The sequence below is a fragment of the Melospiza melodia genome, chromosome 6, assembly GCF_035770615.1.
Source record: "Melospiza melodia melodia isolate bMelMel2 chromosome 6, bMelMel2.pri, whole genome shotgun sequence".
Taxonomy (NCBI): Eukaryota; Metazoa; Chordata; class Aves; order Passeriformes; family Passerellidae; genus Melospiza; species Melospiza melodia.
This window is the reverse complement of record NC_086199.1, coordinates 7,534,153-7,560,049: the sequence shown is the minus strand read 5'-3', so window position 1 is coordinate 7,560,049 and position 25,897 is coordinate 7,534,153. Positions and strand designations below refer to the sequence as shown.

At 44.5% G+C, this 25,897-nt stretch overlaps 1 long non-coding RNA gene across 1 annotated transcript; it reads left to right on the top strand.

The window, feature by feature from the left end:
- The first annotated feature begins 372 nt into the window (after positions 1–372).
- On the top strand, positions 373–25,897 carry LOC134419743 (uncharacterized). Its single transcript, XR_010028131.1, has 4 exons — positions 373–504; positions 773–918; positions 12,786–12,815; positions 25,512–25,897. It is a non-coding gene; the product is annotated as an uncharacterized LOC134419743 (long non-coding RNA).

The following is a 25,897-nucleotide window of genomic DNA, read 5'->3' as shown; positions in this document are numbered from 1 at the left end:
TAAACGCCCCCAGGCTCTTTTCATCACTCAGAGGCATTTCAGTTTGTTCTCTTTAGGGTGACCCTAGCTCAGGAGAGTTATTCCAATACAGCTGGTACGTTCAGAACTCCTTGAAAAATAAAAATTCTCGGAAGCAGCCAACTGTCGTGATTTCCTGATTTGAAACTGCATGTAGAACCTATGGGGGAAAGAAGCCAGGAGTCATATGATATGTCTGAGCTCTGCCTATCATTAGCAAGGGTGGGTTTTTCAGGATAAAATTCTCCTGGGCCAAATAACAGGAGAGTGATAAATAAAGCTTGTCAACTGCCCTTTCTGACTCACTCTCTCCTGCTCAAGGGTGACTCACTGTCATGTGTGAAAAGCTGCCAGGTCCTCCTTACATGCTGAAACAAGCATGGGTTCTGTGTTAGACACACATAACCTCAGAAAAAAAGCAGATACTTGCTACTGAGAAGGCAGCCCTGGAAAGGACTCTGCTGACTAAAGGACCTGAACTTCAAGGTATTTCTCAACCCTTTCTGAAAAGTTCAAGGTTGTTGTGAGATCACCACAGAAAACTTAGATGCAAAGGCACGGCTGGTGAGAGCAGTGTTTAAGCCATGGCTTACTAGGACCATGAAGGTTTACCAGGTAACTCCTAGGGAGTGAGCCAGCCAGCACGTTCTAGGTGCAGACAGAAATAACCAAGACTCTGCCTGCTCTAGAGCTGCCTTTTGTCCAAGGAAAATGGCATGAAAAAAAGCAGCTCCTTGTTGTTCACTGTTTCAAGGAGCCTGTGAGGAGCCTGCCTTGAATCTGCAGAGGGGCAACCAAAGCACGTTGAACATCATCTCTGATGTACTCACTGAGTGTTCCTGAGCAGCACCAGCAGCTGCTCAGCGCTCCCCTCTCTCTGCACTGACAAGGACCTTGCAGGTAAGTGCACAAAAAGCTTCTTTGCACCCAGGAGCTTTGCTGCCTACGTGAGTGTGTGCTCCACCCTTTGGTCTCCTCCTGTCATCCCGGGCCCACCACAGGCCAAGTTCGCAACTGTGTGAAATCTCTGCCCCAGGCACTAATAACAAATCCAGCTATTAGCACATACCACAGTCTGCATTGCCCTGCAGACAGGTGACAAAGGACACCTTGCCCTTGTACCTTGGGAAGGCTCCATGCACCGTCTGTTGCCATGCTGTGACAAAGCAAGGTGCTTCTGCAAGGACAAGCGTGCTGGGATGTCAGCCCGCAGGTCCCAGAGGGCCCTGTGCTGCAGCTAGAGGGACACAGCTGACCTGTCCTGTGGCACACAGAGAACTCCTAATGCAGGAGCTGACAGGTTTCTCCCAAGACTAAGAGAGGAAGATGTTCCATAGCCTTCCTCAGCTCCAGGTATTGGCCAACATCTTTCTGCATCACGTAGGGAAACCGTGCTGCCACAGGGCAGTGACAGCACAGCTGCCTCCTGCGTGTCCCACCAGGTGTGCACCTTCCAGGAGTCACCCATGCAGCTGGGAAAGCCACTCACACGTGCTTTGACACAGAAAAACTGCAGCTAAAGCCCCATCTTAAGGTCTCACTGTTGGAACCCTGGATGCTGAGAATTTTAAACTTTCTGTGCTGAAGGGCACAGACCCACAAGAAAATACTATATTTGACCCGAGGCCATGGAGAAGGTTCCAAAATTGATTAATAGCACTGGGATTACAGGTGTGTAGTTTGATTGGAAGTGTGTAATATCACTGGGTGGAAGACTTAGAGTTTAAGGTTTTAGAATATAGCAAAATACATGGGGCAAGATGGAGGTTTTAGGGCTGGTTGTTCTTCTTTCCCTTCTTCTTCCTTCTTCGTGGGTGGTGTTTTGTAATAGGACAGAAAATTCTGCATTGCAGACTTCAAGTGATCAGTTATTGGGTTAACAGTGAAAATAATTCAGGTGTCATTTCTTAATTGGATAGTTTAGCCTTAAAAGACCTTGTAACAAGAGATAGTTAGCCATTTTGTAGCTTGTTAGTAGAATGCTGTAAAACTCACCACTTGTAATATAGATAAGAAATAATAAACACCTAAGCCTGAGTGCGAAATATCATCTTGAGAGCTCCAGTCCTGAATTGACAGAGGAAGAAAAAAGAAGCCAAAACCCAGCATCTCACCACCATTTTTCAGATCATATGATCACTAACCTGTCTGCCTGGAATGAAGGTGTAACCTAGAAGTGTTAATTTTGAATAGAACCACAGAATGGTTTGGGTTGGAAGGGACCTTAAAGATCATCTAGTTCCATCTCCCCTGCCAAGGGCAAGGACATCTTGCACTAGACCAGGTTGTTCAGAGAATAAAGAGTGTACCATCATTTATATGAGGAAGATATAGAAGCTACACACAGTTCTAAATGTATCTTTTATATTTATTCTTCTCTGGGAGGTTTCCATCCCCTAAAATTTCTAAGAGGTCGTATTTAAATATTTTTCCTTTTACCAGAATGGATGTCTAATGAAAAGCTTAAAGAGAAGCTGCAGACCACAGCAGCCTCAACCAATGGTAAAAGGACTCACCTGACACATGAAAAAAAAGCCTAGGCCACAATGCTACTTAGGCATTTAATATCACATGTGCCAGTCTAAGTATTAGCTGTTAACCTGCACTCCAAGTGTCTGTCTCCATCAGGCAGTGCAGGGCCACCCCACAGAAGTGATCCAGTCCCTGGGTATTGGTAACTGCAGAAAATGTACTTTTCTCATCATAATTGTGCTGCAAATTTTCATCCTTTTAAAAACTGAACCACATATTGCAAGGGTAAAATAATTGTATTCTTCTTATCTTGCATTCATATATTTTACTGAAAAACTTCCACACTGGCACTAATGTGTCAAATTTCTCTTCTTAGCAATGATTAAATATTACACCTGTGGTTTTTTCCACTGTTTAAAAATCCATTATTTTTCCATTTATTTTTATCTGCTATTACCATGTCAGGATTTCATCCTTGCTAAAATTTCCATGCTAACATTTTAATATTTGGCAGGTACAGATAGTTTTATAGGTAAAATAGTCATAATTAAGGATAATTTTATCCAAGGGAAAAAAAAAAAAAAGAAAGGAAAAAAAAACCAAAAAAACAATGTGAACACAATATATTAGAGATTCTGGAATAGCATAGCTTCCTTCAGAAGCAAAAGTTCACCAATTTTTTGGTTCTACTAAATTATGTATTCTGGTTGTTTTGCTAACCCTTTAGACAAACAGGGCTGACATTGAAATCAATAATCATATTCATCTGCAGGTGTCAAAGCAATTGTCAAAATCAGCCAGGAACATAATCTTCTCAAGAATGGCCCCAATGAAGGCATTAAGATGAAGGACCAGGAATTACAGCCTGGATCTGCAGTCACCCAGCCCAGTCTCCTGTGTGTCAGACTTCCCCAGCTCTGACAAATGAGTTGGGCATCTCAAGCTGCAATTTCAAAGTGATTTACTGAGCAAAGTGAAACCATGCTGTCCCACAGACACCACTGCTGCAGCTGCTCTGACTGCAGCCACCTTCTGCCAGTGCTGCCCCTGCTCAGCCTTCCTCTGGGGCTTCTCAGGGGGGCAAACTGAAGTCATCTGTCAGGGTAGAGGAGCCACTCATCCTTGTTCTTGTTCTTCTTCCTCTTCTCCTCCACTGTCCCATGGGGTGTGTGCATGCAGGATTTTAACTCACTACAATGAGCTCCAGTGGTGCTGCCCTGTTAGAAAACATCATGTTAATCTGCTGGACACAATGAAGAAAAGAAAAACAGGAGAGAGTGGGACAGGTCTGTAATGTTTCCTAGGAAAAGCAGCAGAGAACCTTCCCTCCTTTAGCAGAGAATTCCTGCTCTGCCCCAGGGGAAAGCAAATAACCATGCTTGTACCCTCAGCACCTTGAAAGCCCCTTGTGTTCATGTCTGGAGTGAGCATGCACACAGCATGGATTGCAGACATCCCACTGAAGCTCCCTGAGAGTTTGGTTCCCCTGCATACCAATTAAATGACTCTGTGTGTAAAGTATAAAGCCAAGATGCTCGGGATGCACCTCATTGTCCCAGAACATGCACAGAACAATTACAGGAGCGTGTGCAGCAAATTTCACACTCTCAAGAAATACCAGACTCACTGGTCATGTGCTGGAGACATGTCCAAAGGTTTTGCATATGCAGGGCTGTAGCATTCATGAAGGCAATTCTTAATTTCTCATTTCCAGGCAAAAGAAGGGTTAAGTCTCAAAGGGAGCTTTCCATACACTTCAACAGAGCAAAAGTGATTTACTGATAACTCAGTAGTCCTGAGTTATTGCATTTAAAACTATGCAGTGATACTGCTGTTAACCACTGCTAGATGGGAAATGGAATTCTTCTCCTGTGGCATACCCAGGCCTGAAAGATTTTATGTTTATCATGAATCAGGAGAAAAGGTTCTGGTTTTATTACCATCAAACTTGTGTTTCTAAAGTACAATGTAGTAACAAAATTCCTTTTTTAGAATAAAGTATATCAATAATTTCTGATCAAAACACTATTAAAAACTAAAAATTAAGAAGACTGAAGAAGTTAGAATGAATCATGAGCAAAGAAACAAACCCCATTTTGGTTTTCAGAAGTGTTGATTAATTTATGCTTAAGTTATATTAAGGCATATTTCCTTTCCACAGAAAATTTATTATTTTTAAGCAAGCACTATGGTAGGTGCTCTGCCATTGGATAACCAAAAGAATTATCTCTGCAAGCTTCAGGCTCTCTCAGGCCTCTCAGAACCTACCCTCCTGTTCCTCCTGTGCAGACCAAATCCTCTCCCAGTGAGAAAGATTTAGGTTTTATCCTTCCTTAAAGCACTACCAAATCCATACATGGATCAGTGAAGATTTGAAAGCACTGGTTTTTTAAAGGTATGCAGACAGATGAAGCTAGAAACAGAGTGAGCTCAGATGGATTCCACCTTGCTCAACTCTGACCAGTTTGGCATAGTCTTGGCTGGTCTAACCCAAGATCATCACTCAGTATCCCTCAATAATCAATGGAAAGAGACTGATGGGATGAGTCACTCTGTGGGGGTTCTATCACACACATCTCTCTCAAGAGGCAACAATTCACCCTCTGGCTGAGCTTCGTAATTCCACAGGGGCTGTTGAGGCAGCTGAAGGCATGGTCTGACTGGACAGAGAGTGTTTAGGCAGCTGCAGGCAGACAAGATGATCCCCACCCTGAATGACAGCATTTTATCAGAGAAAATATCACTACCAAACACCAGCTCATTGCATCTCACCTTCAAGTGTCTGCTTGCTGATTAAAAAAAAACAAAATCTGGCTTTTCACTCCTATGTAACATTTGTCATCCCTGGCATAAACTGAATCAGCTCCCTATGAATCTGATCTCTACCAAGTCTGTTCTTGAAAAGATGGCATCATTGGGACTGCTGGGTATCCTTGGAGCTAAATCCACAGTTCCACTCTTTCAAGGAAAAGATTCCTAGTTTATGAAGTACAAAGTATAATTTGGGCCCAGATATTCTGTATTGATTTTGCTGAAGCCCTGCTTCATGGCAAGTCTCACAAATGGCTGCTGGAGCTGAATGTGGCAGGCCAAAGGAGCTTATTGGCATCTAGAAATGCCACCAAGGGCAATGGAAATGAAAGACTGTAAAATTTCTCACCTGCAGAGATGAAACAATGAGGCCAATGATGAGAAGAATCTGTAGAGCAGACTTCCCAGAGGGACCTCAGGCTGCGGTGGGAACTGTCTGGAGTCCAAGAGCCACCAAGAGACTGAAACTCCCCAGCTTAGGGCTCCAAGGGAAAAGATTTGGGCTGAAGGGCAAAGAGAAGGGCAAAAATGGAATTTTACAGGGACACCCTGGACCTGGAGGTCAAATTTTATTCTATCCACTCTGCCCTACAAATGAACTACTGGGGGAACAAAAAGGGAAAGGAGCATTTGGGTGTATGTGCACGGCAGGGACACGCTCTGGGCTGCCACTCAGGCACACTCTCTGTTTATCTTTGTGACTTTTTTACCTCAAAGAAGCTCCGATCTTTGTGCAATGATGTTTTTCTCCTAAGGCAGCAAACAAGAGCACAAAATTAATAGCAGCAGTCGTCCTTTCAGTTCTCTGAACAGAGCACTGGATATGACTCATGGGGCTATGCCAAGCTGGCTTTGCACCAGGGCAATAAAGTTGTTGCTGGTGGATCCTCATTAGCAGCATGCAGAGACCCACTGTCCAGGAGAAAGACAGGATTTCTGCACTGCCTCAGAAGAAGAAAATGCAAAATATGGTATGGCTGAGTTAATTAAATGTGACAGAGAACAAAGCTGGTTGTGATGAGCAGGCAAGGCTCCCCTGCTATTCCCTTTAGACTCAGCTCTCTGCACGGGCCCCTCAAAAGTGGTCAGCACTGATCTAACCCAGTTTCCACTGAAATCAATAAAAAAACTCTTCCTGACATCACTGAAGAGCAACAAGCAGAGTTATTGGGGGCAAAAAGCCAGGATAACACTGAGACAATAAACTTGAAAACCAGGAAGGAGGTGCCTGATGTATCTCCAAGAAGAAATGTAAAACATGCCCAAGAACAACAAAGAGCCTTTGTTAAAGAAGCAGCAATTTGCCCAGTGGAAGCCAAAGAGAAGCTGTCGCCACCCTCCTGAGCCCAGGATGGTCACACAGAGCCAAGTGACCGTCCCTCATGGAAGGGGACATTCAGCAGAGGGTGATGCACACATCCAGCAGCCACTCTGCTCTCCTGGAGGTGGCACATCTCACCCTCATGGGAATGCAAACACATTTTCCCTGCTAACCTACAGATCCCCACAGGTCCTGCCAGCTGCACAGGAAAGCCTGTCCCCACATCAGCTCACCAGCTCCTCATGTGTCCCTCACCTTCCTGATAACATCAAGACCTTGATTGCCAGCTCAAATCACCCCAGAAACATCAGTGCAGAGCAGTCCATAAAGATTGTACCTTTCAGCCCTTTAGCTCTATTTACCATCCCTGCACTTCTATTTACTGATTTTTGATCAAGAAAACCACTTATCTCCATACCTGGTTCCCATCAGCCACAATCCTGCTGATGCCTCACATATATACAAGGGAAAAGAGGCTTGACTGTGCGTGCACAGCATGGCCCTTTGCCAAAGAAAACTCCCAAAACAGCTTCAATGATTTGGGTTCCTTATGGATTCTGGTAAAGAGCAGCATTCTGTCTTCAGAAACCTAAAGTGACCCCAGACACACCTAAATATGAAACCCAGATTCTCCTTTTAACATTATACAGCTCTTGTAGTGTCTAAGCTCCTAGTTTAGCAGAGAAACCTATGTAGAAGCCAGGAACAAAAAATAACACTAATTATTAGAGACAAAGAAGGCCAGGGGTCTTCACCCTTCTTTACCCAGTGCTTTCTTCCCTGAGGTGAGGCACTAAGCCAAAAGACCTGAGTGAAGTAAAGTTTCCTAAAATAAGAATTGAACTAGAAGGCACCTCCCATGTCTAGGGCACAGTTGCTAATTAGGAAAATTCAAAAAAGGGTCAAGAAAACATCCTGGAGCAACAAGCTTCAGGACAGGACTTGTAAGAAATTTGAAAGAGTGAGCAAAAAGCATCATGGCTTCTAGTAACAAAACAATATTTGTTCTAGAATTGACACAGCAGTATTGATTCCTCAGAGCTGTGAAGGGGATGGGGTGAGTTCATGCATAAGAGAAAGAGGAGCACAGCCCTGTTTGCCCCATTGCTGCAGCTTTGGGAACACTCTGTATTGTTCCCATCGTGACAAATGCCCATAAGGAAACTGGCACTACAGAAAAGTTGCACAATCCTCATAACTTAAAAGGAGAAAGCCAGACACACCTATTCCTTCCTTAGCATTGGAGGCACAAAAGGACTAATGCTAGCATATACAAATAACAGGTCTGCAGGAACTCTCAAATTCCAGTCTGGAATAGTGTCAAGACAGGATTTTAATGCTGCCTTTTACAAATCATGTAAGTGTTTAAGCTGAAGATGATCTCCACCTAAGCATCCCTTTTTACAATTTCAGGGAAAACTCTTCTGTGAAACATCAATAATTTAATGTAAACACACAGATATTTGGCAGATCTGGCAGAGAATGTACTTTACCACCATAGTATAAGGTTTCATTAAAATGTTGCTATGGTGAATTGCAATGAAAAGCAACAGCTTCAACACCACCATGAACCCACAGCTGGGTTATAAGGAAATACAGCAAAACTGGGGCTGATACACCATCAAGAGTGTCTCAGCTTTTTAATCTAAACATTTCTCATGTTAAAAAAATAAGTCATCAAAAGTAACCTTCCCCACAGTTTCCATTTCATCCAAACCCAGGTGTGCTCAAAAAATTCCTATCCATCTTATAATTAAGAGTGTTAACCAGTTCTGTCCTTCAGCTCTTGTACTTGGCTGTTCATATAATGGTCTGGGAGGATCCAGATAACATTTAAGGCTGGAATGAGTCAGCCTGGAAAAGATTATGTTTATATAATTGCAGCATGGTATGGGAAGTGCCCTATATTCTAACAGGCTCAGCATTAGCCTAACTCTGAAGGCAGCTGTAGTCAGCCACCCTGTATGAGTAACTCAGTGAGCCCTCTCCTCACACAGCACCTGCCTTACATCATGAGGCCTTTAAAACACAGCTTGTGTCTTTCCACAGCCTGGACACCAACATCCCAACCCAACCCAGCCTCCAACCCCCACTGCAATGGAAATACTGAAGAACATGGTTTCACTCCCATGCTGGTGGTTTTTCACCACTAGAACTCTTGCTTGTCTCAATCCCTCCCTTTCAGCAGGCAGCAGGAGTGGCTGAGGAGGCAGCAGAGCTAACTGCCTCTTTTACACAGCTCTCAAATCCAAGTTATTGCAATAGGTTCCTCCAACTGATTCTGATAAGCACAGCCATTAGGGCCACCCAATAAGCAATGGAATGCTGCCATGACCCTCTCTGTCCAACCAGAGAGAAGGTTGACTCTGCTCATCAGGATTTGGGAGCAAGAATTTGGCAGAGAAGGCTGCTCCCACAGTGCCTCGTGAAGAGCTGATGTGTCAGGATCCAGGGGAAACACATTCTTATTCTGTGTCCAGCACCTTTTAGTATGGGACACACTATGATGGGAGCCCTGTTGGGACAGCAATTTCAGCCCCCTTTGACTCCATTTTGTGGCTCACTTCTCCTCTTGATTACAAAGAAAGCCAGGTTCCCCCACCCAGCCAGGAGCCAGGCTGCCTGGAGCAGTGCTGCAGGAAGGCAGGTGCATGTTTGTGACTCCTCTGGGGCACTGGCAGCAGTTTCACACCAGCTGACTGAAAGTTTTCATGAAACTGCTCTGAGAGGATCCCAAGGGATTGGAGTGCTGTGTGGGGACTGCTCCTTTGTATTGCCAGGGAAAGGAAATATTGTGTGAGGACATGCATAGCTGAGGAAAGAGTCCTTAACACTTGTACAGTGTTTGATCTCTGTCATTACATTTTCCTTCCATTTAACCATTTTTTGTGGGGTTTAGTTGCTGGCCAAGGTTATTTTTAACAGGGTCCTCATCACCTGTTAAAAATCCCCCTTTCTTGTCCTCATCATTCCCTTAGTTTCTCTCCCTTTTCAAACACCCTCTCAGCCTCTGCTGCCTTATGGTTCTTTCTTAAATCTCACTATCAGTCTGTCTCCCATTTCAGCCCATGCCTGGGACCCTCAGCTTCTCCTGCCTTCTGGATCTTTCTAAAATCTCACTATCAGTTTGTCTCCCTTTCAGCCCATGGCTGGACCATCACTGCTGAAGCCTGGTTGGTCCCCACACTCTGAAATAGCCATGCACCACCCTCCCCACTCAGAGGGGGGATCCTACACTTCCAATGCCCAAGCACAGCCCCTTCCTACCCCTCCTCCCTGCACTTGCTGCCCTTCAGGTACATTGTCTCCCTCCCTTGCCAGATTTGTCTTTGTGCTATCTCAGACTTGGCAGGAGAGAAAATTTATGAATGGCAACCAGCAGGCGCCCAATGATTTGCTTTCAAGATCAAGTGGAAGAGGCAGGGGTAAGATTCAGGGCTGCACTGACTTTCATGTTGAGTCCATTAAAGTTTTCTGCTCTGTGTCTTCATCAACACTTCTGCATACCAGGGCTACATCTCTCCAGTCTGGTATCCAGAGCTCTGCTGCAATTCATTGTGGCCAAATCAGTTGTCAGCAGCTCACCAGAAACACTTTTGGAATTGGTTATGAGATGAGACAGGCTGCAGGAAGATCAGGACACTTCTCTGTCTCGTGATCCCATCAGTCTCTGTGACCCCTTGGCTCACAAGACATTTATTGTCCTTGCATTTACTTGTGTCCTGCAACAGAGACCTTGACCCTGGGCTGCTGAGGCCCCTGACAGAGACCCCAGAAGGGACTGGCTTGCTTTGGACAGGGCTGTGGTGCTGCTGTGCCATTCCTTGGGGATGAACATACAGTACACCTTGGCAAAGTAGGCCTGGACACCCCTCACTTCACCAACACATGTTCTCTAAAACATCACCGTACTTTTTAAAACAAAAGGCAACAATGTTTTCAGGGAAGAGGCTCTGGACAATAGGGATGCAGAAGTGTGACTGTTCCTGAGAAGTTGGTGTGGATTTTAGGCACCCAAACCAACATTCTGGCTGGCACCACCATGAGGGATCCCTCATGGTTCAGATTGGTTGGGCCACAGGGGCTGGGGCCTGGGCCCAGCCAGCCTTTCCTACCCACACAGCGCACAAGGAGCAGCCAGGCTGCTGCCTTTGATCCTGCACAGCCTGTGAGCCCTTCCTGAAGGCAGCATGGAGCCCTGGGGGCAGGGATCCCCGGGCGGCTGCCTTTGTCACTCTGTCCGCCCCGAGCCGTGGGCCTGGCTCTCCCGGAGTCACCACTTACTGCTCTTCAAAAGGGCCCGGGAAGCCCTCGGGAGCGCCTCCAAACAGGACAGGCTGACACTGCAAGCCTGTATTTTAAACCAATTCACATCAAACACTAAGGAAATTCCAAACCAAAGAGCTTTCTATTTCCTCTGCTTCCCCTGTAATCCAGCCGACTGTCTGCCAGTTCCTGGGAGTGCTGCTGGCCTGGAAGCTTCCAGCCTCCCCTCACACACGGGAGAATTGTGTTTATCTGCCCTTCCTTGATGGGCTCCAGCTCTAAAGCTTCCTACCCAACCCTTCCTTAATAAATTGAAACAATTACTCTGTGCTTCTCAAGGATAATGGCTAATAAAATTCAGCAGATTTCCCCCAAAAGACATGAAAGGGCTGGAAGCAGAACCAGAAACTAAAGGAGAAAGAAAATGCAGGACAGAAATAATAGCCCTTGTTCCATTCATGTCTCATCCACTGCTGGTGAGTTTTTGTTCTTAGAGTCACATATTTCAGAGATGAATCCTCCCAAGCTGTCTCGGGGAAATGTCTCATGCTCACGGCTTTGGAAAACTGGTTAGTTGTTTTTAATGTTATTTTACAAGATCTTCCTGAATTTAGAAAAAAAAAATCATGAAAGCCTCAGGATAAATACCAAATATTTCTAAAAGAATCAGCAGGGCATCAACAAAGGACAAAGCCACAAGAAGCAAAAGATGTCCAGATTCATCCTGACTTTCTCTGGCAGGACCCCCTTCCAATACTTTATTTTCCAAAGTTTAATGCACAGAAGCAATGAATTCTGAAGCCTGGATGGTCTCAGGTGTCCCTTGAGGGACTGTGGACTCTGATACTTCTACAAGTATCAGTGGTTTAGGTTCAAGACAGCTGAGGAGCTATTCAGACCATCAAGTCTGGCTCATTATGGACAAAATTAGACCCAACAGATGAGTTAAACCTCTCAAATAGGCAACCCAGATGGCAGGAACCCCCAAACACACCAAGGAGGAGCAGGAATAGCCAGCTTTGTTTTCTGTCTTGTTGGATTATCTCATTGGGCCTGCAAGAAGAGCTGCTGGAGGACAGCACAGTGTTGGATGTGCCTGTCATGGGTGAGCATGGGGCTGATAAAGGACTGGGTGGGTCAGCAAGCCCTGTCTCCAAGTAATCTGTCTGTTGCTTTAACTGGGAGCAAATTACAGGCATCACTAAGGAGAAATTTGAAGTGGCACTGGCATGTCTTGCCTCCAGCCTGTCTCTCCTTGTGGCACATTGCCAGCACTAGGCAGGGAAGCAAAAGAGCCTCTGAAATTAAATTATATCTTGGAGGGAGGAGGAGGAGTTTTCTCCCTGAGCAGGCCACTAGCAGCAGCCCTGAGCATGGGATTTATGTGGGATAGATACAGGAAAACAAATGACTGTGCAATCTTCTTTCCCATTTGCCCAAATACATCAGCATATCACAAACCCCAGGATTCTTATCACAAGTGTAATTTTGTGTCATTCCAGTTCTATTCTGTAGTTACGAAATCCCTTTCACAAGCTCTCAGAACTCCACCTTCAGAAACACGGCAGTTTCCTTGCTTGTCCCCACTACTTTCCAGTGGAAGATCATTCCAGAATTTTACTCCACAGGAGGGGAAAGACAGTCCTTGATACATTTGATTTGAAATATAACACATATAAGTTTGTAATAGGACTGTGTGGACAAGAAGAAATGGGAGGTCTTGAATAGGGAAAGAAGATGTAATACCAGAAAGTTCTTCACAGCATGACTAACATCCCCCTGCTTCTCCAATTCAGCTAAGACACTAAAACAATTAAAGTTGAACTTCAACATGAAATAGGACCTAAAATTGCCTTTTGTAATTTTATTTTCCTTACTTGTATTTATATTTCAGTAGCTCAATATCCTGAATTCCTGTTTCTGCATGGTAAGTGCCTGTTCTTTAATCTTCTCTTAACACTCCATTCAGATAATCCTGACAAGCAAGCACTTCCCTTCAGGGATGGTAATGAATCTAAATAAAGCCCTGTTGTAGAAAAGGACAGTACTCAGTGTATGTTTCCCACCAATAGGCAGGACTCACTTTGAGAGCACTGCATGGCACAATGCACTGAAAAGTCTCATCTGACAGGGTTTATCCAGCAGCTTATAGCTGATCCCTGCTAACCAGAGGTCCCTTGATCCAGGAAACACAACCCTATATTGCAATAGGTCTGAACTCCCCTTTGTTTCAGTTTCCTGCTGCATTTGCCACACCAGTCAATGGCAGAGTGAGGTGTCCTGACCCATGGCATGGCCTCCTTGTCCTTTACCAGCCAGGAGCAAGGAAATCTTTTTGTGAGCTGCAGCCCAGAGCACCTCAGCTGAGTCTGTGACCTTTGTGTACTGAACTGTGCTGATGGTTTTCTTTGTTTATAAACTGTTCCTTCAGCAATGAAAGAAACATCTGTAAATGATGGATGTAGAACAAATCAATTCCTTAGGGACACCAATCCTCCCACACTCTATTCTTCAAACCAGATAAATCTGTCTGTCTTTGCATCAAGGCTCCATGAACTGTGAAGCAGCTAATCATTAAGTGATTTAGGAGAATGGTGAACCAATTCCAGAAACTATTAGAGTCCAGAAAATCACAGAAGTTTGTTACAATCACAGCCTGTAATCCTGCAGTGCTTTCTCCCAAGGCACAGAACCCTCTAACACAGCAGCTCCTGATCTGCTCCCCTGGCATCCCCACTTCACTCTGCAAGGCAGCAAATGTGTTCACACACCCTAACTTGGGAACTGCTTTCCTAGCACTTATTCCTCATGCTGGAACATGTTTCTAGCACCCAAGAGTCATCAGAACCTGCTTTGCAAAGTATTTAGAAATGAAGTCTTCAAGCAGTGTCACCCACAGCACAAATTAACTCACAGCAGACTCAGTTGTGACTGTTTGCTGCTCTGTTGTGCAGGCAGAAATGTGTGGATGCTAATGCTAATACTGGGAAAGGGCATTAAGGGAGGGTCATTTGGTCCAGAGGACTGACACAGATTTAACATCAGTGGTAGTAGAAATTATTTATTCCAATCACCTTGTGGACCCAGATTATTTGGTGGCCCCACTGCAGCAGGACTGGACCCTGCCAGCACCCTGAGCAGGAGACTCTGGTGATGCTGTGGCACGTGGACAACAGAGCTCAGAACTCAGGGAAGGGCTGAGGCAAAGCAGGGTTCAAACCCTGCCAGAAAATCTGCCTCTCCCCAGCCAGAGGAACCTATGCCCTGGAGAGCACAGAGGACAGGGAGATGGGAGACATAAAATGTGAGACCAAGGGGTTTCTGTAGTATCCCATATATCCCAACATAGCCAGCAGCTCCTCACAAGCAGAGTTCCACTGATTCTGACCCAAAAGATCTATGGATCTATCTGGATCTATGATTCCAGATTTGCTGAGGCAAGCTCTGTGTACTTATACCCCTAATGTACTCACAAAATCAAGGATCTGCATTCCTTTTCCAGGTAATTCCAGGGCAATTTTTCCCAGGTGAAAAGGCAGGTGGAAGATCAGGGCCATGAGGAACTCATCTAGTTTCTCATTCCTAAGGTGGAATGGTCACTGTGAAGTTTCCAGATCTGCAGATAGAGACACCACCAGACCATTATGAGAAAGAACAAAGTCTCTGCTCAAGGGCTGCATTACACCAAATATGAGCAAAGTGGCTGAGACCTATTTGTAGCAAGCACTCCACCTCACACTAGGATTTTGAAGGTTTTTAGAGAACTACTGACAGTCCAATAAACATGCTGAAGAGTGGATTGAACTGGGTATTACCAGAGCTATTTCCAAGAAACATATTTATTTTCTGCACTTCACCTTCCTTTAGGTAACAGGATAGAAAGCTTTCAAACAGGTGATAAAATTATTTCTTTGCAAGTGTTCAACACAACACGAATTCAGTATTGTTTCTCAGTGAACCACACAGCTGAGAGATTTTAAACCTCTGATATTTCCCATTCTCTTTCTCAATCAAAAGAGAGGTCCCTCCATATCCAGCTAAAAACAAAATTCTCAAAATGAACTCTGCATGACATACCTCAGACCAGCTACAAAAGGCAATTTGATGTGAGTCATTCGCTTCTTTCAAAAGCAGAGCAGCATCTGAGAGCATACAGAGGAGAAAAACAGTACTTCCTCAAAAAATTACTAGTGTCAGCAGAAAGAGCTTTCTAAGTTGTAGAGGCAATGCCTTGCTGATGTGAAACACCAGCAATTACTCACATTTTACATCATCCAACGTCACCTATTCATGTTGTACCCACTTGCACAGCCTATGCAATTTCCCTCCGTTGTCAGCCAGCCTTCTCTCAGGGAGCAGGGCACTGCAATCCTCTTGGAAGATGCTGGTGGTTGACCAATATGTAACATTCAAGGGCACAGTGGTCATTCCAGTCTGAGAATATTGTCTGCCTGGCACATGTTCTCTTCATTGCACTCAGTTTCAGAGGGACAGGCAGTGAAATGTGCTTGGCAGGTATCCTGAACTAACTTTCAACTGTTAGAACTACAAATCAGGCTGGGGATGTTGAGAGAAACAGGACATTTCACCTCTAAGGTTGCATCTGAAGTTGCTCCTTTAGTTGCTAATATAATAAGTTGCAACTGTATTATATAGATCAAAGAGGATTTAAGTAATGGATGAAAGTCAGCTTTACTGTGTTGTGAATTTATAAAATTAATAACAATAATAATAATTTAATCTTTGAAGTGCCTTACACAGATGAATTAATTACCTCACAATACTCTTTGGAGTAGATGAGAATTATTACCTCATTGTGAACGATCTGGAAACAGCAACAAAGATGCTGAATGACTTTACCAAAGTCAGACCAGGCTGAGCCTGAGCTAGCATTCAATACCAGGCATGTCTGGCTCTGTTTTTGTGTTCAGACCACTCATCCACCCTGTTGAAATGACAGCTGGCTTCCTGCTTCATGTGCTTTGTTCAGACATGATCCTCAGACAATGGGTGAAAATATTCCCACCCAGATGATCTTGTTTCTTTTTGAGCTAGGCTAGTCGAATTGAAATACCTCTTTAATGTCTTAACATGCATTTCCTGAAAGAGAGCATTTTTTCCTTCCTTGAGGTTTTTCCTCAGCTGCTGGATTGGAGCTGCAATACAGAGTATGAGCATGCAGCAGTATGATTTTCAATTACTAACAGCAGTACTGGGAGAGGTCAACATCCCAGAACATGAAGATATATCTATTTTGACCTCCAGCTGACACTAAGAAAATATTTGAGTTGTGGTGAGGCTATTGTGAGATGATGTTTTCAAGAATACAGAAGCAAAGAACAAAGGGGCTTCTGAGGCTCTCTTGCTCTGACTCCTGCCTCATTTGCCCTGTGACAGGTAAACCCTTCCAGCAGTGTCTCAAGTGGCTTTAGGAAGATTTCAGATGCCAATTGTCCCGTTCCAGAGCTGTTCTTTGGGATCACTGAGGGAAGATGAGGCAGAGGTCACCACAGAGCCCACACCTCTCCCTGGAGAGCTGCCAGGCAGAGCCAGCAGCATCCCAGCCCCAGTGGAGCAGCTGGCTGAAGCTGCTGTGGCACAGCCCATGAAAGGTGCCTGCTGTGGCTGTGTGAGCAGGACACAGGGGAGCAGCCTGGCTCCAGCCAGACAAAAGCTTGGGAAATGCCCAGCAGGGCAGGAGGCAGCAGCAGGCAGCGTGGGTGACCCACTGCTGCCAACACTCCACTGGCTCCCTGCCCCTGAGAAAAGAGCAGGGGGGATAGTTTGGGTGCTTTTAGGTTTTGGGGTTTTTTTCTCCCTAATGGTTTAAAAGGCCAGATAATTCCCTAATCCACACCTGCCACAGACATTCAAAGCAGAGTCAGGTGCACTTTATCTCCTGCAGAGTTGTGGTTTCCCTAAAGGTCTGCAGTGCTCCACTGCCCACCACTGCAGAGTCACACACACCACAGGGACATCACTCCATGGATATCACCCGGGGACACCTGGGGTGGCATTTGGCTCTCACATCCAGCACAGCTGTCCCAGGGTGTGGGACACATTTCTGACACAGGACACACCATTTTAGCTGTCCCCCTGCAGTTCAGCTTGACAGGAGTATGGAGTAAATGTGCATTTCTCCTTTACTCCATTAGCCTGATGTAAGAATTTGTCCTGTAGTCGATGCTTGGGTAAAAAAAATACTAGACCAAATTTTATATTTTTCTTCTGTATTTATCAAGGCCTAAAGCTGCATAATTTGAAAGCAAACATCATTATTTTGCCTTCCAGATTCAAGGGTGTTAGTATCAGCTTTTCAGTACCACACATCTCAAGCCAGTTTTATCCTCTGCAAGGAAGCAGTGTATAGAGTGCCTGTCATAAATCTATGCTCAAAGTTCTCAGACCAACAAAATATTTATAATGCAAATTCTGTGCATGTTGGGCACTTTCCATCAGTCTTAAGCCTGCTTTTCCCCTAGATATTGTTTGTGTGCGAGTTATTTCAACAGAAGTTCTCAAAGATTGCAAGTGTAAGAAAGAAAAATGTGTATTTGTTCTTTTTTTTGTCTTTCAGGTTATGAAAAACTAATGGGAAATTTGCTAAAGGAATCAGTTCTTTGATTGCCAGTGAATCTGAAAAGACTGAGAAATTGAATGAAACCAGACATTAAACAGCACATTGCTTTGGGGGTTTTTAATAATATTTATGTAATTGTAGAATCTAAGTATCAGGAGAAAAGAAACCTTTACTAAAAGAAGCAATATATTATGCATGCTCCTGATATTCTAAGAACTTTAAATACCAGACAGACTGTTAAGGGAACACTGGACAAAACTACTAGTAACAGCATTTCACAGCATCTATATATTTCTAAGAATTCCAAACAAAAATATCCCCTGGAAATAAATGAGGTCTATTACTCCTTTCTTAATTAACAACAGAGACTTGCAAACCCTTAACTATTATTTGCAGGTCACCTTTAAAGCAAAATTACTCTTACTGCTGAAATCCCTCTGCCTACAAATTTAAACTGAGTGAAACTTTATGCTTTCCTGTGACTTTTTGCCAGGTACTATTCAGCCAGGCAGCCACAAGGCTCTCAGAGATTCTTACTCAATCTAATTTGGTAGCAGAGGCTGGATATGGGACAACAGAATAATTTCAAGTCAGCAGCCCACAGCCCATGTGGTGGTTAGACCACAGAGATGAATATGAGGAAATCATGGCTCTAATCCTTTGACAAAAAGTGGTTATTTCAGCTTGCCTCTTCCAGTCTCAGTTCCAGCTTTCTAATAGTGTTTTGCCACTCCTGGATGAAAAGGCCCACGCAAATGCTGTACCTTTATGTTACACACAAGGGATTATGAGCCATGAAAGAAAAATAGGAAAGATGGTAATCCAGTACAGCAAGACCTACCAGCACACCACAGGAAGGAGAAAATTCCACCCCTGTGTCTTCAAAATGCATCCCAGCTGCTCCTCACTAATGCAAATGGCTGAATGACTGTCCCAGCCACTGTGCTGGGGCAGCAGGACAGGTCCTGCCCACCCGTGGGGCCTCCTGTGGCCCCTGGGATCTGCTGCAGAGGCAAACACAAACAGGATGGAGCTGGGGAGGCTCACAGATGGCACAGTGCTGCCAGGACACTGCTGGGAGTGAAGGGGTGACACTGCTTACAGCAGTGACCATCTGCTGTCCCCTAGGAACTGCGGATCCCAGCACAGACCCTCCCCTGCAGCCTGCTCTGGCCACCAGGACTCATGGCCAACATGCTCTGCTCCTCCCAGTTCTGCTAAGCAGCTTCCCTGGGCAACATTTTAGTCCAAACAGAGAAATGAGTTTTTTCCATGTGATAACATCTCCACAGCCATTTATTTATGCTCATTGTGGCATTGATGGTCAGGAGCTGCAGAGATTTTCCTGGTTTTCCCAGGACTGGCAGCAGAGAGGGCAGCTGGTCCTGGTCCTTCTGTTATGGGCAGTGACAGTGCTCTGAATGTTAAACACACTTTAGCTTTGGGCTTTACAAGATTTCAAACTATATCAGGTCACAAATATGTGGCACAACCTAGGTCCTTACATGAGCAGTCAGCTCAAGATTTGGAAGCTGCATCTGCAAATAATTCCCATATACTAAGGCAGGTCACTTCAGGGCATGATTTTGAGGTCTAGAATTCTTGGGATATTGTGAAACATTTGGTTTTTCAAGCAGAGAATCACACATCATTCACAGCAGGTCAATGTTGTGTATAATTGGTATTGCTTAGTTCACACCCAAAATTGGTACAAGTTATGCTGACAAAAGCACTTTTTGCCAAGAGAAGTCAAGTCTCCATCAAGGGTGAGGTTTCACATTGCAGCTAAACCAGCCTAAGAGCCAGTTGTTAATGGAAGGAGCATTCTTGAACCCATCAAAATTTTCCCATCGTTTACCTGTGTGACGATTCTTTATCTTTGACCCCACAGCAAGGCGGCTCCCTAAACTGTCAAAAGAAGTCATCCAGCAAAAATAAATGAGAAGCTTTCTGTTTAGTTAGCATTTTCTATCAGTTCATGGTGGAGTCAGACAAGGGCCAAAGGAGATACAGATAAATACAAGGGGACAAGGGAAGGATCACACCTTGCAGCAGACCAGGTCAGCTACAACCTAAGAAAATGTTGCTGCACTACTGCATACTTTGAAGGATGAAAATACTTAACCTAAGACTTCTAGACAGGTCAGGTCAGTAAGACAGAAGGAACATCTCCTGTGCTTCCATCTCTTGAAAATGGCATCAACAGTTTTTGCAGTAGTTGCTAACTAGGGAAAATAGTCCTGAAAGTATCACAGGTGCTCATGACCACATGGAAGAACAAATGGACAACACCATGTGGGGCAAGAAAATTTCCATAAAGCAACCTGTCCCTAACTTCCCTTATTTCCAAAGCCTTCCAAACACTGCATCTTTTCTCTTGTGGGTACTATTTAAAGGCATATCCATGCAAACAGAATGAGTCTATGGATAGGTAAGCAAAGACCTCAGAACAGCCTGAAAATGAAAATTGTTCTCTGGCTCTGCTCTCTGCAGTCATCTCTTTCCTTTTTTTAAATATAAATGCATTGTGTATGTTGTGTTTCCAGTTGCTATTGCCAGCTGCCAAGTGCATATCTATGACTTGGCAGCCAAGTTACATATTTAAGAGGATGAGAGAAGCAGGTTTGGGAACAACCTCAGATCTCATCCACGGCAGCCAGGCAGCACTGTAGAAACAGGCTCAAGGGAAAAGAGAATGGATGGAACTGATGGCTCTTTGGCTCGTTTTTAGAGAGCAGGGCTGTCATCAGCCTCAGGAGACCACTGGCCCATCTTGACTTCAGTAAAAGTTGTGCTAAAAGAATTGGCAAAAGTAAGGGATGTGTTGCAGAGATCCAGGGCTTCCTGTGTTAGTGTTTGAAGCGCAGGAGGAAGGGGAGAGAAACCTTCCTCTGTAATGGAAATCTGCTTTGAACAGCCCACAAAAAGCAGAACACTAAGCTCTCTGAAAAAAACTTAGCATTTCCAGTGGAAGATGCCATAATAGACACACGGCATTTGGTTATTGCTGATTTATCACCTTCTTCCTTGTGGGAATTATACACATCTGAGGGTTAAAAACTAAATAGATAACGTGAAGCAATCAAGATGTGATGGTGATGAGTTCCACAGGCAACATCCTAAGCAAGAATTCGTCTTCAGAGCTAAATAAGGTGTATGTTGAATCAGAAACTACCACCTTCTTAGAGCTTACACTGCCCATTGTGTGCAGTGGCTGAGGCAGGTGCCCTGCAGAAGAAAAAAAAATTTAAAAACCTGTTAGTGCATAATTAAAAACTGGGTTGTGAGGCATAAGCACAAAGAAAGCAAGCAACAGGCTTGCTCCAATTGTCATAATTCTGAACAACTGACCTTGAACCCTTAATAGGCTTCTTTTAGTGTTGTTTCTTGTGGTGTTTGTGTGTCCATGAGTGTCCCAGTAGCTGAGAACGCTCAACAATATGTAGATGTGCCCATTCTTTAGGTATATCTAATGTTTAATTTGGATATCACACCCAGAAAGTAAACAAATGCATAAACTCAACAAAAATATCACTGACTCACCATCCAGTCATCCACCTCTTCTCTGCCTCTTTACTCTTGCTGTGTCAAGCCTCTGTCTCCCATCCCCACTGTATTAATTTCCTCCTCTTTTCCCAGGGGCTGTTAAATGTCAGCCCTGGTTTCTCTGGGAATACCAGACTCCATGTGTGCATTACTGTTTGTATTGGACACACAAGCACAGATTTCAATTTCACAGTAGCTAATGCTGTCCATGACTACACCATTCACCTGCCAAGTGCTCTGCCTGCTCATTAAAAACTGGATCGTGCTGTGTGAATGGAATAAATACTGTCCCTTGGGCAAGATACCATGAACATTGGTGCAGCTTTTCACTTCAGTTTTGTGCATCGTGGAAGCTCCTAATTCCCTGTTTTCAGCAATTTGAACAGTGGATAACCCAAAGCAAATGGCAGTTTGGTAGCTGCAGTGTAACTTCTGGAGAGGAACCAAAAGTTATATCCACTTCACATTATGTCCACCTCACATCCTTTCCCAGAACCAGAGCCCTCAGAGCCACATCCACAGCTCCAGCCTGCCTGAAGGCGCTGAAGGCAAAGGCAGAACCAGGTCCTGAGTCCACACCAAAGGTCTGAGGGAAACCCAGGAGTTCCCCTTGGTTGCAGTCTGATTTTGGAAAGCCAGAGAAACCAGCTGCACATTCTTCTGGTGAACTCCTCATGCCATTACTCCCCCTGCATGGTTTTATCAGGTGAGGTTATTGAACATGAGCAGTTGTCAGCCCTTTTCACACAGCCTTGCACCCCCAACAATCAACCTTTTGTTATTTAAGTGCCTCTGACAGAAAGGAAGAAGTGCTAAAAAGTACCTCACACTGAAAAGGTATTTTCAAAATTTTGATTTCGATTCTGTATTCTGAGGTGGTCAGAAATCTACGAACTTTACCAAAAAAATTTCATAGCCTAATTTCTAATTCTTCTCAGGATATAATAACCATCTTCCTGCTACAGAAATAGGGAAAAAAAGGTGAAAACTTAATATAGAAATGCTGTAGACAAGATCTTCTCTATTCAATTCTGTGAGCTTTGAAGGAAATTATGGCAGACAGTCTGACTTTTAGTTTTTCATGGATTACAGAGGCTTTTTACATTATCAGAATTTTAAAATTAGTTATCTCCCACCTGTAGTGCTGGGGGTAGGACTAAGGACTAGCTACCATCTAATGTCTTTAACCAGGCTGTGTTGGAACATTTGCTAACACAAATGCAAATGAATGAAGTCTTCAGCAGGGAAATAACGAGTCATCCAATTGAGCAATGTGGTTTTGAAAGAAATTTATGAACATTTTTACATGCAGCCTGGCAAAAAGAAATTCTGCTTTCATCCATTACATGTGATTGCCAGACTGTCAGTGCAACTGTGCAGCAGCTCTTACAAGGATTGACAGAAAGCATTTCATGATGCTTGGCAGTGAATATAGAAAGGCAACCAAGACCTCCTAAACCCATAGAAGTTTCTATAGAATGCTGCCAAAGTACACAGCACTGCCACTTCTTCAAGTGGTTCTGTCCCCTTAATCCTAGCCAAGATAGATTTTTTTAACTGCTGACCTGCAAATTATTTGGAGCAGTTGCATTTTTAACTGCTCCAGCAGGTAAGGTACAGGTGCTGCCAACTGCTACCTAAGCATGGGCAAGAACAACCTCACATTGCTTGGTCTGGGATGCAACAGAAATCTGTCAACTTTTGCAGAGGCAAACAGTCAAAAAACAACTCCTGAATGGTGGGAGAGAATATCTTCAGCAGTGGAAAAGGGGCAAAAATTTCCTGTACTCTCGATTTTCTTTAAGACTGCAAAAGAAATGTTGGCTCTTGGAAATTTCTTCCCTTTCTGAAATTCCTGGCTGGTGCTGTTATTGGGATGACAAGGTGAGCCAGCTTGTCTCTGTCTCCACCCTCTTGATGCAGGAGAGAGTAAAGGCAAATGGGTCATGCAAGGGTGGATCAGGGGGTTTTAATGCTGCCATTTCATATGTGGAAGTGAAATATGTTGTTGCATCTGGAAATGCTGGCCTGCCCAACTCTATAATCACCACGCTGCTCCAGAGGCAGGTCTGTGCTATAGGCTCTGCCTGCATAAATACATGGAGGAGAGCAGCAGGGAGATGTGATACCTGACCCACATAGGTGTGCTAAAGAGGCTTTACTAGCATAACTTGTTTCGCTGGGGGGTAGGGAGGGGTGATAACTTTCCTGTGATGAACAGCTACAGAAGGTAATTTTGCTGCTGTAAGAGCATCCACATGCTTTGCTGCTTTAACATCCCAGGACTCCCAGGTGCCAAGGTGCAGCAGAGATCAGACCACTGTGTGCTTCCTGAAGGGACACAGTAAGGGAAACTCATGCCAGGCACAGGGCCAAGGAGGAGAAACAAGGAACACCTTTGAGATAAGTCAAGTTTAAAATGCTGTTACCATGCACTGACAAGGCTGTAAAAAAGGAACTTTAAGTATGCATGCTGGGTGTAAGCCCGTGCTTTTTAATGTGATGCCTTGCATTTAATGTGAGTGCCAAGACTGGAAATGTGAATTTCCTGAGTAGTTTTTCTCTTTCTTCCTGTTCCTCCTATGTATCTGCAGGAGTGGCTCACAATGGGGAAGACAGAATTTATGGTGCACTCCTGAGATCCTTCATCTCAGGATGAAGCACCTTGGCTGCACCAAACCTTCAAGGAGAACCCAAATGACAGGCAGCTCCCAAGAGAAATGCTCCCCAGCCTGCAGGGCTGCACGGAGTGCCTCTCGAGAGATAAAAGGCAGGCTGCTGGGATGTATTCATTCCTGCCTTGAAGATGGTATCACAAGGGATGAGCAGGGCTGCAGCCTGTCTGTGCGCACAACTTCAAACAGACGCTGCGGAGCGGCGGGGCCGGGCTGACTCACCGGGCCGGCTGGGTGGACACAGCCTGTCCGAGCACGTCCCGGCTCCCATAGGCTGCCCTCAGACAGCTCCCTGTCCTCAGCTCCCTCCGAGAGCTCTCACACTGCATGGTGTTTTAACGATACTTCTGGCTTGGTCTCTTTTTTTTGGCTCTTTCCCCTGCAAAGTTACAGCGGAGAATTGCAGCGCGACACGGCTTGGCTTGAGGGGTTTAATTTGGGTGATTAAATTCTCCAGTGTTAATGCCATGGGTGTTGCTCTGTTTGAAATAACACCGTTCAAACTCAATCAGAAAAATTTATGGAGCCATCAAAAGTTAATACAGGAGTTGCACAAGTGCTAGGAAGTTACACACACTTTACGTTCTCCCTTATGGGCTTTGTCTTTCTTGCAGAGCCTTGTTGGAGCGTGGCAGAGTTCAGAAAGCCAGCCCAGGATTTTGACAGGAGCAGCTGGCTTTGCTGTGAGTCAGGAACATGCACAGGATGAGAGATGCTGAGAGCAAAAGCAATGAAATTGCAGATTTCAAACAAGATTACTTTCCTGGCTTTGCCAAATTCATTTGAAATGTGCAACTGCTCCACAGAAGGACATGGACACACCAAATGCACCTATTTGCGAATGAGGAGCAGCATTTGGGAAATTGGCTTTATTTCTTTAAGAAACTGGGGAGGGGAGGGGGGAATAGAGACCCACTGGAGTCAGTGGGAAGTTTCCACTAACAGGATCAGAGTTCACTCTACAGTCAGTACAACATACTGAAAATCAACGTGAAGTTTTTCTCTGTTTTATAAACTAAGTGAATGAATGCAAGGAATCTAGCTCTGAGCTCTTCAAGTTTTCTGCTTCTTGCGTTCTGGGGGCTTGTTTGTTCACATATTTGAAAGGCTACTCTATGCCTCGAGACTATAAATCTTTTCCCAAGCACATAAGTCAGCACAAGTTTCCAATCCTTTACGTACCCCACACACAGCCTTAGGTGTGTCACTCCAAAAAAAACCACCTCTTTTGTAGGAAAAAAAAATACAACTCTCCCAGTGTTAACCTGTTGTTGTCCTCAGCCACTTTCACCATTTAGATGGACACCCCACATCCCTGCTCTCTTTTCCCTGACTGCCACACAGCTGGAACAGGCACAGAGCAGCAGTGGCAGAGGTGAGAGGAAGGACAGAAAACAGCACAGGCGTGGGACAAACTGTCTGCTGGGTGCATTTAGCTCCATTAGCTCTGCAAGACACTTAAATAACAAAAAATTGTGTTTAATAACTAGGAAGCGACGCTGAGGAATGCAAACCAAGGGCTGAAAAGTAAAGGAAACTATGTGGCAAGGGCAATTACCAGTTGGTTAATAGAAAAAAAAATAGTTCAACCTGCATTTACAATGAAAATGGATGCTACCTATTCCTCATTGTCATCTCATAGTAGTGGGATTTTGGTTAAGAAGAGTTTATCTGACAAAGTATTACAGTTTGCAGCAACAACTTCTAATTTACAGATAATCTAGTGCCATTCATAAACATATTACCTATTCATTCCTAGGGGAAAAATAAAATTAAAAGTCACAGTGCTTTCTCATTCCCAAGGGCCGTCTCTATGTTACAGCCTGGAAATCAAGAGGCCTGGAAAAGCCAGGAAAGTGCTGTGTACCTGAACACCAGGAGCCTGACTGCTGCCTTTGCAGATCTCACTGAAGCCCTCAGCCGGTGCTGAAGTTGCCGCAATCGACTTCTCCAATCCCACGGTGATGGCACTGACATTTACCTGCGAGCTGCCCCATAAACCTGAAGTGGTTTTGAGTCATTTGCAACAACAGCTATCAAACAAGCTTTTTACAAGTCTCACATTCTCCCCTGTGATGACTGCAACCCTTTTCTGCATCTAGTGAAGGGAAAGCCACAGTCAGTGAGTACCCTGGAAAGCTGAGAGAAATCCATGTAGTAAACCAGAGTGTTACATCTCTGCTGGTTATTAAATACTAAACAACTTTA